This window comes from Panicum hallii, chromosome 9 (genome assembly GCF_002211085.1).
Source record: "Panicum hallii strain FIL2 chromosome 9, PHallii_v3.1, whole genome shotgun sequence".
In the NCBI taxonomy this organism is placed as follows: Eukaryota; Viridiplantae; Streptophyta; class Magnoliopsida; order Poales; family Poaceae; genus Panicum; species Panicum hallii.
In genome coordinates, this window is record NC_038050.1 from 7,825,118 (window position 1) to 7,841,906 (window position 16,789).

Consider the following 16,789-nt stretch of genomic DNA (forward strand, 5'->3'; position numbering starts at 1 on the left):
GTAAAGCACCAGGCATGCTTAGTTATATATATTGTCGATTTGACATTTTCTCTTTTTTCCATCAAGTCAAGGAAAAAAAGGAAGAAGAAATGATTCCCTTGTCACATTGATCAAGTGAATTAGGAACATGCATCATCTTAATAATATAGGGGGGTTACATGACGAGAAGACATGAAAAGAAGAAGAAGAGCATAGCAGCATCATATATGTGCATGCAAATTGATCAGGCCTAACAATAACAACATATCGTTGATTGCACAACTACAAAATTAAACGCAAAAGTCGTAAAAACACTCGGCTACCGTATATCTTCTCCGACGCCGGCAGACCAGACGCACCTATATATTATGTATGTTACGCACACACCTCCGGCGCCGGCGCGGCTGGTTAGTTAACACCAGTGTCTATTGTGATGGGTGATCGACGAGCACAGCAGCAGCAGGAGCATTCATGGTGTCTCAGATGCGCCCTTGAGGTCGTACTTCTTCACAGAGCGAGGCGGCGTTCATGGGCCGGGGCGCCTGCCGTGGCTGTGGAAACACCGATCAGGACATCAGCGCCCACGCTGCACATCAGCACGGCGGCACGTGCGCGCTCGCCGAGGCATGGCGACTCGGAAGGGTCTGAAGGAGCCGGCCTCCGGCGAGCAACACATCATGAGGCGTAGATGGAGCTCTTCCGTTCGGTGTTCACGCGCCGGCGCTCAGCTCTTCCTGATCCTTGATCACGGTCAGTACGGGGCAAGGGGGGATGCCGCGGATGCTGACCTCTTCCAAGAGGGAGGAGAGGTAGCCAACTAACTCCCGGAGCCCCGGGGAGCCTCCGCAGCGTTCACCCGGTCCGGACGGTACTCGAAATCCCGACCGGGGGTGGTCAAATACCGTCCACCCTGGTTCATTTTTGGCTCTTGGATCGAACACGTGCGGCCCAGATCGGGCTGACAGAGGACTTGGTCGTCGTTGTCAATTTGTCAGGCAGCTGCGGCCGCGCGGGAGCTGGATGACGCCAACGCCACGGCGGAGGCCGGAGGCCCAGGTCCGGCGCACCTCTGGAGCGTGGTGCACCACGCCCGCGGGATCGTCGGCCTAGTACGCAGGGAACTTCGTCGCCGCTCCCTCGGAGAACAGCCCTGGCGGCTCGCGTGCTCTGGTCCGTGGATGCCGCTGGCACGGACCTCGTCGCCGCCGCCGCCCGCCAGCGCGAGCTTCCTATTGCTCCGAGTTCCACCGCGACGCTGGATAGAAGTGGACGGTGTGGCACCGGGCGCGACTGCAGCAACGGCGTTCGTTGTACTTTGCAGATAGGTTCGGGCTGGTGGTCAGGGAGACTGGCAGGCGCTGCCATGCATTTGAACAGAGACCAAAGCATCAAGCCATACGAACAGCAAATATTTTCTGGATTAATCTTCAGACACGAGACTAAAGCAGGCGTCTGACGAACAACAAATAGGAGTATTCTCTATGTTAATCTTCAGACACGAAACAGAATTTACCTATGGGTAATCTTTGGGGATTTCAACATGATCTTGCAGGCAAGTGACAAGAGTAATTATAACATAAACAGAAGGCTGATAGAAAGCTGATAGGTGCTTTTCGCAAAACAGTGGATGATTTAGAGCTGAAGGAAATTCATTTGAGGGGGAGGAAGTTTACATGGACTAACAATACCACACACACCAGAATAGATAGAGCTTTTTGTACTGGGAATTGGGAGTAAATGGTACCAAATTGCATACTGCAAGCTGTTTCCTCCATGGTTTCTGATCACTGCCCTTTGTTACTAATTGGTGACACTGCTGTGAAGACATATAGGGGTTTTCGCTTTGAATCTTTTTAGCCACGCATGCAAGGTTTCTCTGCTCAGGTTGAGGAGGTATGGAATAGGCCGGTGTCCCTGCACAACCCTTTCTTGCGCTTACATACAAAATTGCAGGGCACTGCAAAAAAGCTGAGAGGGTGGGCAAAATCCATCATTGGGAATAATAAGTTGCTTCTGCTGGCAGCTAGAGAGCTAATTTGGATTTTAGATGTGGTTCAGGAGTACAGGCAATTAAGTGCAGAGGAACTGTTACTGAAAAGAGACTTGAAAAATAGGTACCCATGACAGCTATTGAGAAGTTGAGATTAAGGCAGCAGTCAAGGATAACTTACATCAAAGCTGGTGACGCCAATTCAAAGCTTTTCTTCTTGAGGGTGAATGGCAGAAGGAGGAGGAACTTTATACAAAGTTTACACACGAACCAAGGAGTGGTTCACTTGCAGGCAGATAAAGAAAAGGCTGTGGTTGATCACTTTACTGATTTGTTGGGCTCAGAAAAAAGCAGGGAGGAAACACTTAACTGGGATCGAGTCAACTTGCAAAGGCATGATCTCAGCCATCTAGAGGAACCGTTCACTGAGAAGGAAGTACATGATGTTATAATGGAGATGCACTCTGAAAAGGCACCTGGACCTGATGTGTATATAGGAAGGTTTTTCAAGTCTTGCTGGAATATTATCAAAGGGAATCTAATGGCAGCAATACATTTTTTTCTATGAGTTACATGGGCAGCATTTCAATCTGCTGAACTCGGCACATATTGTTCTTATAACAAAATCAGTGGATAAGTTTAACATATTGTTCTTGGCAGTTTCAGATTACAGACCAATAAGTTTAACAAGTAGCATTGCAAAAATAATCTCTAAGCTGCTGGCTTCCAGGCTGTCCAGTTGCCTTGATATTTTAGTATCAAGAAATCAGAGCGCTTTTATAAAGAAGAGAAGCATCCATGATAACTTCCTTTATACATAAAATCTGATCAAAGCTTTGCACAAAGCAAACATGCACTCTTTCTTAAATTAGATATTGCAAAGGCTAGGACTACTTACTAGAAGTGCTAGAAAAAAAATGGGGTTTGGGCCGGGGTGGAGGGTTGGATCACTACACTACTCTCTACAGCCACCTCCTCGGTGCTGATCATGGAGCAGAAACAAGAAAGTTCAAGCATATGTCTGTTAGGTTTATTGGATCTTCTAGGAGTAGATCGAGTGGGTAAGGATCTTAACCGTGATGAAATACCTTGCTAGTAGCTGCTGCCATCTCCCATTGCACCGCCGTTGAGGTGGTGACGAGGTGGCGACGAAGTCGGGGAAAATGTAGCAGCGGTGCTGGTGGCGAAGTCGAGGACTGCAGCGGAGTTGAGGTAGAGGTCCAGAAGGCGGTGGAGGTGGTCGGCGCAGTGGTGGTGGGCTTCCCGTTGCTTCAGCGCAGAGGAGATCGGATCCTCTAGTGTTGTCTATTCCGGTCAACCTTGGGCCGCGTGCCCCCTTTCCCCTTTATAGCGCTGCGCGATGGGGGGCCGTCAACCGTGTTAGGTTGAGCGTCCCCGATCAGGGCGCGATCAAGGAGTCCGACACGGTTGTTGGACCGTGTCGGATGAGATCAATCTTAACAATGTGTGGTCTGAGGCAAGGAGACCCGTTGTCGCCAGTGTTATTCATTTTGGCTTTAGAGCCACTTCAGCATTTGTTAGCCTTGGAGGAAGAAGCTTCCAGCCTGTCACCAATTCATACAAGCATGATAAAAATAAGAATAAGTCTATATGCCGACGAGGCAGCAGTATTTGTAAATCCGGTGAAAGAAGAAATTGACGTTATCAGGGAGGTGTTTCAAGCATTTGGCAGTGCCTCGGGTCTCAAAGTCAACCTCAGCAAAAGTGCAGCCTACCCCATAAAATGTGAAAATATTGATCTGCAAGAGATATTGCAAAACTTCCCCTGTGCAATCCGTACTTTCCCTCGCAAGTATCTGGGTTTACCTCTAAGCACGAGAAGCTTAAGAAGAGTTGACATACAACCTTTGATTGATAAGATTGCTGCAAGGCTACCAGCCTGGAAAGGGAAACTCTTGAATAAGGCAGGCAGGCTGACTCTGGTGAGATCGTTTACGAAGAGCTTTCTTGTGGAGTGGAGCTGAGGAGGTTAATGGTGGGCATTGCTTGGTGAAGTGGAAGCAAGTAATTTTACCCAAACAATTGGGGGGACTAGGAGTGCTTGATTTAGAGTGCTTCGGACGGGCACTGAGACTTCGCTGGCTGTGGTATACATGGACTGAGACCGACAGACCATGGGTAGGGTCGCCACCACCTTGCGATGAGGTGGACAAGCAACTCTTTCGAGCTAGCACTATTGTCAACCTGGGAGATGGAAATCGAGCTACCTTCTGGAATTGCAGCTGGCTAAACGGGAGAGCACCTCGGGACATATCACCAGACCTTTACAAATTAGCATGGAGGAAAAACAGAATTGTTAAAGAGGACATTACAGATCAACAATGGACAAGAGGACTTTGGAGAATGGATTCGGTGGAGCTGATGGCCGAGTCTGTATGGTTGTGGGATGATGTGCAGCAAGTGCAACTTATTGATAGACCAGATGAGATCGTTTGGAGGTGGACTGCAAATGGTTGTTACTCTTCCAAGTCGGCATATCAAGCACAATTGAAAGGAACTTACTGCAGCTTTGTGTTTGCATTGGGGATCGGCTACCGCGTGATTAGATCGGAAGAACTCGTGTGATACTAACACAAGCCGAGCGAGAGAGAGAGGGGTGAAGGGAAAAGGGCACGGGGTTATACCTTCATGCCCTTGCATCACAGACGATGCAGACGTGCCCGCCATGGTTGGGGCAGCGCTGGTGCTCGAGGCTCGGGTCGCGACCGCGGGCACGGGGTTGAGGAGAAGGCGTTGACGATGGCCGCCGGTGAGGTCTTCCCGCCGCTGCTGCGCCTCCTTTAGATCGGCTAGGGTTACGGTGTCGGTGGGGTGGCGGCAGCGACGAACCTCGTGTTGTGTGCCGCTGGCCCCCACCTCTCTTTATAGCACAGCGCGACGGGGGCCTACCAGCTAAGAATGAGCTGGAGCGCCCCGATCAGGGCGCGGGTGAGCAGAGGCCCATCGGGCCCGTTGGGGTCCGAGGGTCTTGAGAGATCAAACTAACGGTCTCCCCCTTGATCTCACCCTTTACCTTTTTCTTTTCTTTCCATTTACTTTTTCTCATTTCATCACGGATTTCTGCATAGAGCATGCCTCATCATCACGGTCATCTGCCGATAGATTTAACAGCTACAATACATGCTTCCGTTCTAAAACAGATTCTTTAACCTTTTGGGCCCTTGTAGTCCAAAAATCACAGACTATCCCTTAGCCCCATGCCGGCTACGTGTTCCTTGAACACGCTGGGTGGTAAGCCTTTCGTTAGCGGATCCGCAAGCATTTTTACTGTGCTTATATACTCGAGATTTATAATCTGATCTCGGACTTTATCTTTCACAACATAATATTTTATATCAATGTGTTTGGCAGCACCACTTGTCTTATTGTTGTGTGCATACATCACTGCGGGCTCATTATCGTAGTACAACTTTAATGGTCTAGATATGTCGTCGACCATTTTCAAACCGGGTATAAACTTTTTTAGCCAGTTCATCTGCCCCGTAGCCTCATAACATGCAACAAACTCGGCATACATTATGGACGATGTAGTGACGGTTTGTTTACAACTTTTCCACGATATTGCTCCCCCGGCAAGGGTGAACGCATATCCTGACGTGGATTTTCTATCATCTCTTGCATAATCGGAGTCTGAGTATCCTATGATACGTAGAGATTCTATTTTTCTATATGTTAACATGAGGCCTTTTGTTCCTTACAAATAGCGTAGCACTTTCTTTACTAACTCCTAGTGTTCTCGTCCTGAATTACTCTGGAATCTGCCAAGCAACCCGGTAACGTAAGCTATATCAGGGCGTGTGCATACTTGTGCATACTGTAAGCTTTCCACAGCTGAAGCATATAGTACCATTTTCATTTGATCAATTTCATATTGATTCTTGGGATATTGAAATTCCCCATATCTGTCACCCTTAACTATAGGTGCAGGTGAGGCACTACATTTATACATATTAAATTTCTTTAGGATCTTTTCTATATATATCTTTTGAGACAGTCATAATACCCCTTTCATTTTGTCTCGATGAATCTCGATTCCTAAAACAATCTTGCTTCACTAAGATCTTTCATCTCAAAATGTGAGGATAAAAATCTTTTTGTTTCTAGTAACAGACTGTCATCACTACTTCCCAGTAGGATGTCATCCACATACAGGATTAGGAAGAGATACTTCTCATTCTTGAACTTTGCGTAAACGCAATTGTCCTCAACATTCTCTTTAAACCCGAACTCTTTTATTGTTTTATCGAACTTCAAGTACCACTGTCTTAAAGCTTGTTTTAGCCCATAAATTGATTTCTTTAGACTGCATCCCAATTTTTCTTTACCTTCCATGATAAAATCTTTCGGCTGTAACATGTAGACGGTTTTATCTAGGTCCCCATTCAGGAATGCTGTCTTCACGTACATCTGATGTAATTCTAGATCATAATGAGCCACAAGGGCCATTATAATCCTGAAAGAATCTTTACATGAGACTGGAGAAAAAGTCGCATTGTAATCAATTCCTTCTCTTTGTGTGTATCCTTTTGCCACGAGTCGTACTTTAAATTTATCTATATTCTCTTGGGAGTCATATTTGGTTTTGTAGATCTATTTGCAGCCTACTGTTTTGGCTCCTTTAGGAATTTTCTCTAAGTCCCACACTTCGTTGGTACTCATCGATTTGATTTAATCTTTCATGGCATCAAGCCATTTATACGAGTATTCACTTCTCATGGCTTCTTCAAATTAAGTGGGATCATCCTCCATTTGAATTTCTTCGCTATTACAGACTTCATAGTCATCAGGAATAGCGGGCTTCCTTGTTCTTTGAGGTCTCCCATGGGCCTGAGCCTGCGGTGCCTCATCTGCTTGGGGCTACTGTTGCTCCTCTCCATGTGTGGCAACTGGATCTTCTGGAATCTGATTGACAGGTTCCATATCTTCATTCGTTGTTACCATAGGAGGAGCCACTGCAGGTGTTGGAGTCGCAGTGACTTGCATTGGCGGTGCAGTTACAGCGGGCAGCGAGAAGAATAATTCCTGAATCACGGGATTGGGTGTATATACCCGCTTCTCCTCAAGATCAATCTTCCTAACTGTTCCGCTCCCCCGAATCATTTGATCTTCAAGGAAGACTGCGTGTCTCGTTTCTACAAATTTTGTGGATCTGTCTAGACAGTAGAAACGAAAACCCTTTGACCTTTCTGGATAGCCAATGAAATGGCAAGATACTGTTTTGGAATCTAGTTTCACAATGGTCGGGTTAAATACTTTTGCCTCAGCAGGACTCCCCCACACCCGCAGGTGATTCACTGAGGGTACTCTACGTGTCCACATCTCATACGGTGTTTTCGGCACCGATTTATTGGGAACTCTGTTGAAAATATGAATGGCGGTTTTCAAAGTCTCCATCCATAAACTCACTGGCAACGTAGAGTAGCTGATCATACTTCGCACCATATCTATCAGGGTACGATTACGTCTTTCAGCCACTCCGTTCTACTGAGTCTCGCCCGGCATCGAGTACTGGGCCACTATGCCTTGCTCCATCAGGAACTTCACAAAAGGTCCTGAAACTTGGCCATATGGGGTATGTCGACCGTAGTATTCCCCTCCACGATCGGATCTTACGATTTTAATCTTTAAATCGTGTTGATTTTCTACTTCAGCCTTGAATATTTTAAATTTATCCAAAGCTTCAGATCTTTCTTTAATTGGATAAATGTATCCATAACGGGAATAATCATCTTTGAATGTTATAAATGAGTCATAACCATCCACACTCTTTACATTGAACAGATCACAGATGTCTGTGTGAATTATCTCTAATACACCTGTGCTCCTCTTAGCATTTTTCTTTATTTTCTTTACGAATTTTCCTTTTATGCATTCAATGCATTGTCCTAAGTCAGAGAACTCTAATGGAGGAAGAATCTCATTTTTAACTAATCTCTCTATTCTCCCCCTCGAAATATGGCCTAAACGACAGTGCCATAATTTTGACGACGCATCTTGAGTTCTTTTTTGTTTTCTATTCGCGAGTGTTGACGAGAATACATTCGCGTTGTTGTCGCATACGGAATTCAAACTTTCACGTAATGATATCAAATAAAGATCATTTCTTCTGAATGCAATGGAAATAACTGTATCATTACATTCTATCAAACACCTGCCATCTCCAAAAATACAGGTATAACCATCTTTGTCCAGTCAAGACACACTAATCAAGTTTCTTTGTAAGGAAGGTACATATAAAACATCCCTAAGAATTATGATAAAGCCAGTGTCGAGTTCCAAATGAACATCTCCCACTGCCTCAACATCTGCCTGGGCTCCGTTGGCAACTTTAATTTGCCTTTCACTTCTTTGAGTGATTCTCATCGAACGGAATCCCTGCAATGAATTTGCAATATGAATCGTTGCTCCTGAATCAATCCACCAAGTGGTTTTTTAATATTCTATATACAAGGATTCATTTACGAACGAAATAATGTTCTCACCACTCTTTTCCATGATCATCTTTAAGTATCGGTGATAATTTTTCTTGTAATGACCCCTTTCTTTGCAGTAGAGACGCTGGTCCTTCTGTACTAGAACCTATCCTTCTTAAGGTCTGTGTTGATGAGAGCTTTTGCCTTTAGAGGAGGACGAAAAATTGCCTTTAAAATTGGCATTCTTTTTCTTGTTCACATAGTTTAAAGATCCGCTAGTGGCGGATTTTATCCTTTCCTCCTCTTGAACACACATCGCAATGGTCTTTTCTATATCCCAAGTACGTGGTTGGGTGTTATAATTGATAATAAAAGTGTCAAATTCTTTTGGCAACGAAGCAAAAACCAAATGGACAATGTGATCCTCCTTGAAGGCAAGGTCCAATGACCTAAGGTTGTTGTTCTGGTTGACCATGCGATGAACATGTTCTCTGATGCCATCTCCAGTATATCTTTCTGAAATCAGTTGTTTGATTAACTGGGTTGCATAAGTCTTTGAAGAACCAGTGTACTGGTTCTTTAATTTCTCAAGATATTCTGTTACAGTAGCACAATCTGGGATTGAGCCCATAATGGCGGGCTCAATAGTGTTCTTTACCACTGCCAAGCACTTCTTGTTGGCAGGGAGCCATTTAGCATAAAGCCTCTCATAATCTTCTTTTTCTTTCTTATAAGAAAGCTCTGTTTGCTTCTAAGAAGCATCTGTATCTGTGTCCTTCCTCACAGGAATCACAGGCTCTGTGGGAGTCGATGTAGCTAGGACCCAATCCAATTCACCCATAATGAAATACAGGTCTAGCTTTCTGTACCATTCATGGTAATTATCTCCCTTTAAAATAGGAATATCATTGATGGAAATCATCATTGATAACCCTCCTGAAAAAAATATTCATGAATGGTGAAAAAATTAGAATAAATTCGATTATATTGTTGCATATCTAAAAAACGACGTTGGTCGGAATTTAAAACATGCAATAACCTTTTGTCTAAAACACCGTTGGGCAGAATTGGAGGTAATACATGAAGATTATCTATCAAAAAGATTATAGCATAATTTCTTTTTGTATTAAGTCTAAAATACCGTTGGGCATAAATAGAAACAATACATGAAAAATTATCTATCAAAAGATAATACCATAGTAATTGCAATATTGTTATTGTTAACGTTGGTCAAAAAATAACAATATTACAATTCAAAAAATTATCTATTTACCTTGAAAATTTAAATTCTCCCGTTGGTTCAAATTTAAATGTCAAGACAAGAAAATATTAGAAAATAAATCTATGTAATCTTTGCAGCGGAAAACTTAAATTCTATCAAAATTATATTTAATTTTGTCTTTTAGAAGCAGTGCATCAAAGTTCAATCAAATTTGAATTTGAAATGTGTCAAATTCATTGGAATTCTATTGAAAAGGACTTCTGAAAAACTGTAAAACAATGCACAGTACTTCCTTTGAATCTAGCCCAGCCAGCCCACTTTCTTGCGGCGGCCCAGTGGCCTCATTGACCCGCACAGGCCCGCGCGCGAGCCGCGCGCGAGGCAACCTGGGCCTGGGCCGCCAAAGCGCCGTCCCGCCTGGGCTGAAAGAGGCCCAGCTACGCGCGGCACAATCTCGACCGTCGGATGGAGATCAACGGCCGCGCGTCGATCTCAGCGGAACAAAACCCCCGGCGCCGCTCGCCCCGTGAAACCCTAGGCCATTTGCTCCCTCCTCCCCCCCGGTGCCCCTGTCTTCTCACCCGAGCCAGCGAGAGAGCGAGAGAGACGGCGGCGACCGAGCGGCACCACGGCGAGCCCCCTCGCCGGCGCGCGCATCCACCGCAAGGTGAGTGCGCCGCCGTCGAGCGGCATCACCGTGGTGCCCAGATCCGGCGCGCGCGAGCGGCACGGCGGTGGCTCGCGCGGCCTCTGTCCGCGCGAGGCCCAAGGCCTCGCGGGGTCGGGTCGAGGCGCCGGCGTCCCGGGCGCATCGACGGTGGACGGCGCAAGAAGAGGTAAGCCCTCCCCTCGCCGGCGTCCCATTTCCTCTGTTTGCTAGGGTTAGGGTTAGGGTTTCTATGGAGTTTTGCCTAGGGTTTTTCTTGGTTTTTTTCTGTGGGATCTTCCAAAATTCTAATCAACGCGAGGTGATTAGGCGGCTGATATCATTGTTTGCATTGGGGATCGGCTACCGCGTGATTAGATCGGAAGAACTCGTGTGATACTAGCACAAGCCGAGCGACAGAGAGAGAGAGAGAGGTGAAGGGAAAAGGGCACGGGGTTATACCTTCGTGCCCTTGCATCACGGACGATGCAGACGTGCCCGCCATGGTTGGGGCAGCGCTGGTGCTCGCGGTGGTCGAGGCTCGGGTCGCGGCCGCGGGCACGGGGTCGAGGAGAAGGCGTTGACGGTGGCCACCGGTGAGGTCTTCTCGCCGCTGCTGCGCCTCCTTTAGATCGGCTAGGGTTACGGTGTCGGCGGGGTGGCAGTGGCGACGAACCTCGTGTTGTGTGCCATGGCCCCCACCTCTCTTTATAGCGCAGCGCGACAGGGGCCTACCAGCTAAGAATGAGCTGGAGCGCCCCCGATCAGGGCGCGGGTGAGCAGAGGCCCATCGGGCCCGTTGGGGTCCGAGGGTCTTGAGAGATCAAACTAACACTTTGATGCCAACGCCGTTTGGACAGCGCACGCAGAAGGAAAATACAGATTCTTTGGATGGCTTTTGGTTCAAAGCAAGATCCTTACAGCTGACAAACTTGTCGCCAGGCATTGGCCGTGTAACACTGTTTGTGTTTTGTATGATCAGGAGCGTAAAACAGGCGCACACCTCTGTCTGCATTGCAGCTTTGCCAAGCAAGCTTGGCTCCTTGTCAGCAATTGGACTTCGCGTACAATCCAAGTTCCAGCTGACCTAGAAGAAGGGATTGAGGATGGGTGGAAGAGAAGCCTGAAATTTTTGCCACAAGTGGAGAAGCGTTCGGTTGTTTCAATTCAGATGTACACTGCATGGAATCTTTGGAAGGAAAGAAACAGAAGGATCTTTGAGCAGAAGTTATTGCAGCCACTACAAGTATTCCAGCTAATCAAAGAGGAGGTAAACCTTAGAAGGGTTGCTTGTGGCGCCCCAGTGGTGTTTTAGTTTGTAATCATGAGTCGAGGAGTTTCTTTTGTTTCATGTAATCACAACTTCTTGTATTAACTATAACCTCTGCTTTCTCTCTTAAATGAATCGGCAGTGCTCGTGCCTAGTTTTCAAAAAAAAAGAATTATTTCATTTAGGTGTTAGGAGAGCCCTTCACCACTCGAACGAACGACGATTCTTAATCAGCAGCTGGTCAGTGTTATCCAGTGCTCAAGGGAAACATTATGATTTTGGCCAATCTTTTTCATTTGGGAAACAAAGTGAAATTTACCAACTTCAACTGGGACAAGAACTAGAGCTGGCGATCTCTGGCGGGCATCCTTGCTACATGCAGCGGGACCAGATGATCGATCAGAACTCTGAACCGGCAAGGATCGTCACCTACACGGAGTTGATCACCTGCCAATTTGCCCTGAAAAAAAAAGAGCAGAGCTGGCCTCTGGTAAAAGCAAATGATCTGACCACGCATGCGTCTCATAATTCATTGCACCAGTGCAGTCCAACGCAGTAGTACCAACTTCATTTTCAGTTTTACCTTCTGCAGCTTCACGTAGACCGAAGAACAGCTCCCGAGCCACGACGCGCATGTTCCAGGAGACGGCGTCCCGGCGCGGCGTGCCGCATGTCGCTTCAGCGGGAGTAGAGGCGAGCAGGTTCTTGAGCCGGCCGGAACAGGCCAGCCGGCGCGGTTCATGTGGGAGTGCCCAGCGCCTGCCAGCGGCCGGCTCCGTGACGCGCACCGGAGCATGCGGCTGTAGCCCGTAGGCTGACGGCAAGGGGAAAAGATGCGGCGGCGCACGACGACCATGTTGCGGCCGTCGTTCGGAAGGCTCCAGGAGGAAGGAGAAGGAGCTAACCAATGCCTACGCCACGGGGGCTCTGCGGCGAGCCGCGGTGTGCCGCAGAGGCGGCGTCCTTGCCGCGACCAGGAGCGGACGGTATTGACCGGGGGTGGACGGTACCCATGGGTCCCTGACAGCCATCCGATTGGACTCGTGCGGCCCGGATCGGGCGTGGATCGCGCTCGGGGCTGACCGTCCTCGTTACTCGTTAGGCAGGCGCGGGAGCTGCCACAGCGGAGGCCGGAGGCCTAGGTCAGATGGAACATCGGATCCAGGAATCATCGAGGGGCACCGACGGCGATCTGCCGATCGAGGACGCGTCGAGCTTCGCCTCCGCTCTCTTCAAGAACAACTCGTGTGCTCTGGTCCGGGGCTCTTGGCAACCAACCAACCCTCCAACCGGGAACACGGATATGGTCAATCGACTCGGAGCCGTCGGGTCGACCTCGTCGTTGTTGCCTCTGTCACATCCCAAACTTGATAAACATGGTTAACTGTAATCAATAGCATCATTAGCATATAAAAGAGCATTATGTCATAAGCATTTGTATGCATTTGGAATTTTGGAAAAATTGCTTGAATTGACACTTTGTGAAGGAAGTTCAAAATTCATGTTGCAACTGTGCTGGGAGAAACTTTTATAAATTACTAGGTTCCAAATTATGAATTTATAGTATTTGTCCAAGATTTTTGGAGTTCATTTTCTGGGGTTAAAAGTTAGTGCCAATTTCAAAGTTTGCTGATTTCAAATTTAAATTGCAACCAAACCAAAACTGATTTTCGTGATCTTCAAATTGCAGTGTGTTCGTGGTGATTTAAGCTTTCCAAAATGTATTTTTTTAAAAATTTTGGACTTGGGGAACTATTTCTTTTTGAGTAAAACATTTGAATTTGGAGTTTAAAACCGTCTCACTTACGAGTGAGCCCCACCCGTCAGCGTCTTCTCCCACCTCCAGCTCCTCTCTCCTCCACTAGTTGGGCGTGCAGGTGCCGCACGCCAAATCGCTGCCGGCCACCGGCCGTCGCGGCCGAGTCACGCAAAATCCCTCTCCTACCCCGCTCTGCTCTTCCGTTTTAAACCCCTGGCCGGCTCCTCCCTTCCCCATCCCAAACCCTAACTTCTTTTTCTAGTGCGCCGCCACCACCATTGCCGCTCGGCCCAAGCTCGCTGCCGACTGGAGAGCCGTCATTGCAGGTCACCTCCGCTCGTTTTTGCACCGCGCGCGCCTTCCTCCACTCGGCCGACCTTCCCAGCCACCCTAGCGCCACCCCCCTCGCCTCCTCGCGCAACGCCGCCGCCGCCCGACCTTGCCGTCTGCCACCGCCCACCGCTGCACGCTGCCGCCCCACCCCCGGTCGCCCGTTCGCCGAGCCGAGGTATAAAATGGATACCTCTCGCCTCGGGGGAGCTCACCGGCCGATTTTCCCTCGCCGGAACCTCGCCACTAGCGAGGAATCGCCGATCAAAGGTCGCTGGCCTGCCATGTTGACCCGGCCAGGTCTCCTTTGACCCCGGGTCCGCTTGTCAGCCTCTGCTGCTAGGTGGAAATGCGTAGATCCAGGATTTCCCTAGGGCTTTTGTGCAAAAATATTGTGAAGATTTTTTTTAATCGGTTAAAATATGTAGAAAATTCTGTAGATCTCAAAAAAATGTAAAACTTGTTTTGTTAGTCTCCTCTAGTTTAGATCTACCAGCTAAAAATATTTTTTTGCATGTTACTATTATGCTTTGTTTTTGAGAAAGTAAGTTAATTGCTTAGTAAATTCTATACTGCTCTGAAAATTCTAAACTAAATTTTGTCAGACTCCTTGTGAAATGTGCTATCAAATGGTGCAGCTTGTTCTAATGAATCTCTACTGTTTGATAGGGTTTTAGTGTGATTTATTGTTCTCTGCCTGCAAGCTTGTTTAATTCATAACTTTTATTTGAAAAGTGATAAAATGACAAAACCACTTCTTTTAGCCTTGGTTTTATGTCTAGATCCTCTGGTAATTTTATGAAAATTGTTTGAAGTGAATTGTATGTTTTTTAAGATTTAACTTATTTAGAGTAGCTGAAAATTGTCATGCTCATAGATAATTCTATAAAATTAATTTTACTGCAAATCCAACTTTGATGATTTCTTATTGATGTTCTCCGTATGCTCAAATTAATTCATGATTTATATTTGCTGTATAAATTTCTTGTTGATATTCTTGCTTAGGTTTTCTCGCTTACTCCTTTCATCCAAAAAATAAGTCATCCTAGGAATTCTAGGATAAAGGGTAAAATGACCATGTTTGCCTCTATTTATTACTCATATTTGGCACTAGTTGATTCTTGTATGCACATGCACTTTATAAATAGGGTAAGATGACTTATTTTTGGGATAAATTTTGAATCCGAGAATGACTTATTTTTTTGGACGGAGGGAGTAAGTGCTAGTGATGCTTGGTTATTTTTGTTAGTAACTCGTGTTTGTGTACCATTGCATGTTTTCATTCATTCTTCATTGCATATCATCTCATGCAAGAATATGGCATCATGCTAACATACGCATCCATTCATGCATTCTAGTGACCGAAATACCGGAGAGCGAGCCCGTGAGCCCACCGAGATCGTTGAGCCCGAGCCCAGTGTCAAGTTCATGGTTGAGTTGGAAGAAAACTAAGGCAAACAGCTAAGCATGTTCTTTTTGCCCACCTAATTTGATTTAGCTTTAGTTATCTCATTTGGGTATCTACCGTTATGTATTATGTTTATTTATTGCATTGTTGTACCTATTCTTATGCATTACCCTTTCTTGATTTGATTTGTTATCCATATCCTTGTCACATGATAGTTTGGTTAACTAATTAATTTGACTAGTTGCTTAGCCATGCTTAGATTATGCTATAAGTTGAAAGGAAAGAATGGAATATGGTTGCACTACACTCACTTGGTTATTCTTGGTCACACTTGTTTGGTTATGGTTATGTTGGAAAAATGGTTTCGTGGTTCAAGCGGAATGGTGGGGCCTAAAGAAAGGAGTCTCGGAGGCATAGTCCGCTCGAATCGTTTAAGGACCGTCCGTGTATGACCTAGGTTTTGAGCAATTTATCGTGCTACCACATATCCAATCACGGTAAGGATGAGCCTATTACCTCCTTTGTTTTGATCTTTAAGGCACGGTTCTAGATGCGTGGCCATGGGGCTATATAGAGAGGCTTAGGGGTGTCCCCGGTGGACCTAGATGACTCTCCACGTAAGCTAGGCGTGATTCTCAATGGTTGAGGCTTGTTGGGAACGGTTGATGCGAGTACCCCTTATCCAATTTGGCCGGTTGGATGAGCCGCATGGTCCTTGCGTCGTGTGGGTAAAGAAGTACACCCTTGCAAGGTTAATAATCAATTCGAATTACCATGCTCTCGGTTATGAGCAAGTTCAATTTCCAACGAACTCTTCATAGAGGTTTCATGTATGATGGTGCTTCATGTTACCTTTTTGATCAAGCACTTGTTCCTTCACTAATCAACTAAAATTTATGTTGGGTTGGGCAATATTAATTAATTTTAACTAGAGAACTAGTTGTTGGATTAGAATGCTCATACTTATGCAATAATTACTTAACCTTAAAGCCTCATCCTTACTGAGCCTTCTTTGCACGATCCTTGTTTATATAATCATGTAAGTCTTGCGAGTACCTTTGTACTCATGTTGCTATAACCTTAAGCTGCAGGTGAGCCGGAGCTTGCGTTTGATCATTTCTATCCTGCCGTTTCCAGTGCGGGAGAGGAGTGAGTCGTTGTGTTCACAATGGTGTCCTTAAGCAAAGACGCCGTTGTCTTAACGTGCTTTAGTTGTTTTATCCGCTGCGTAGCTAGATTTATGTGAGAGCATGATGAAAATATCAAACTTAAATTTATATCTCTTTTAATGTTATTCGTAAGCCCAAGGCTTGTAATGTGGAGCTTGAATCTTTATTTTCATATTTAAACCTTCCTTGTTATGAACATGTTATTCTTAATGTTGAACCTTATGTTATGTAAAATATACTCTCTATGAATTTTATGATAATGTGCAAATTGTATGACGGTATGTGTGCTTATTCTTGGGCACATGAGAAGCACATACCGGGACTACCGGATTTGATATCATTTTAGATGAATGACGTGTCGGTTGTCGAAGTCTCTAGATGTGGGTTAGCATGTTGCATACTCTTGAGCTTAAATGAGTATGTGTTATCTCTCATCTTAAGGATGATAACCGGCGGCTTGCTTAAAGTAGTGTTAAATTGGGCGGTTTTTACAGCCTCCGACGTAAGTCTTGTAACAGCGTTATGATTCACCGAGAGAGAGGTCTGATCTGGTTTTTATAAGACACGACCTGATCAAATGAG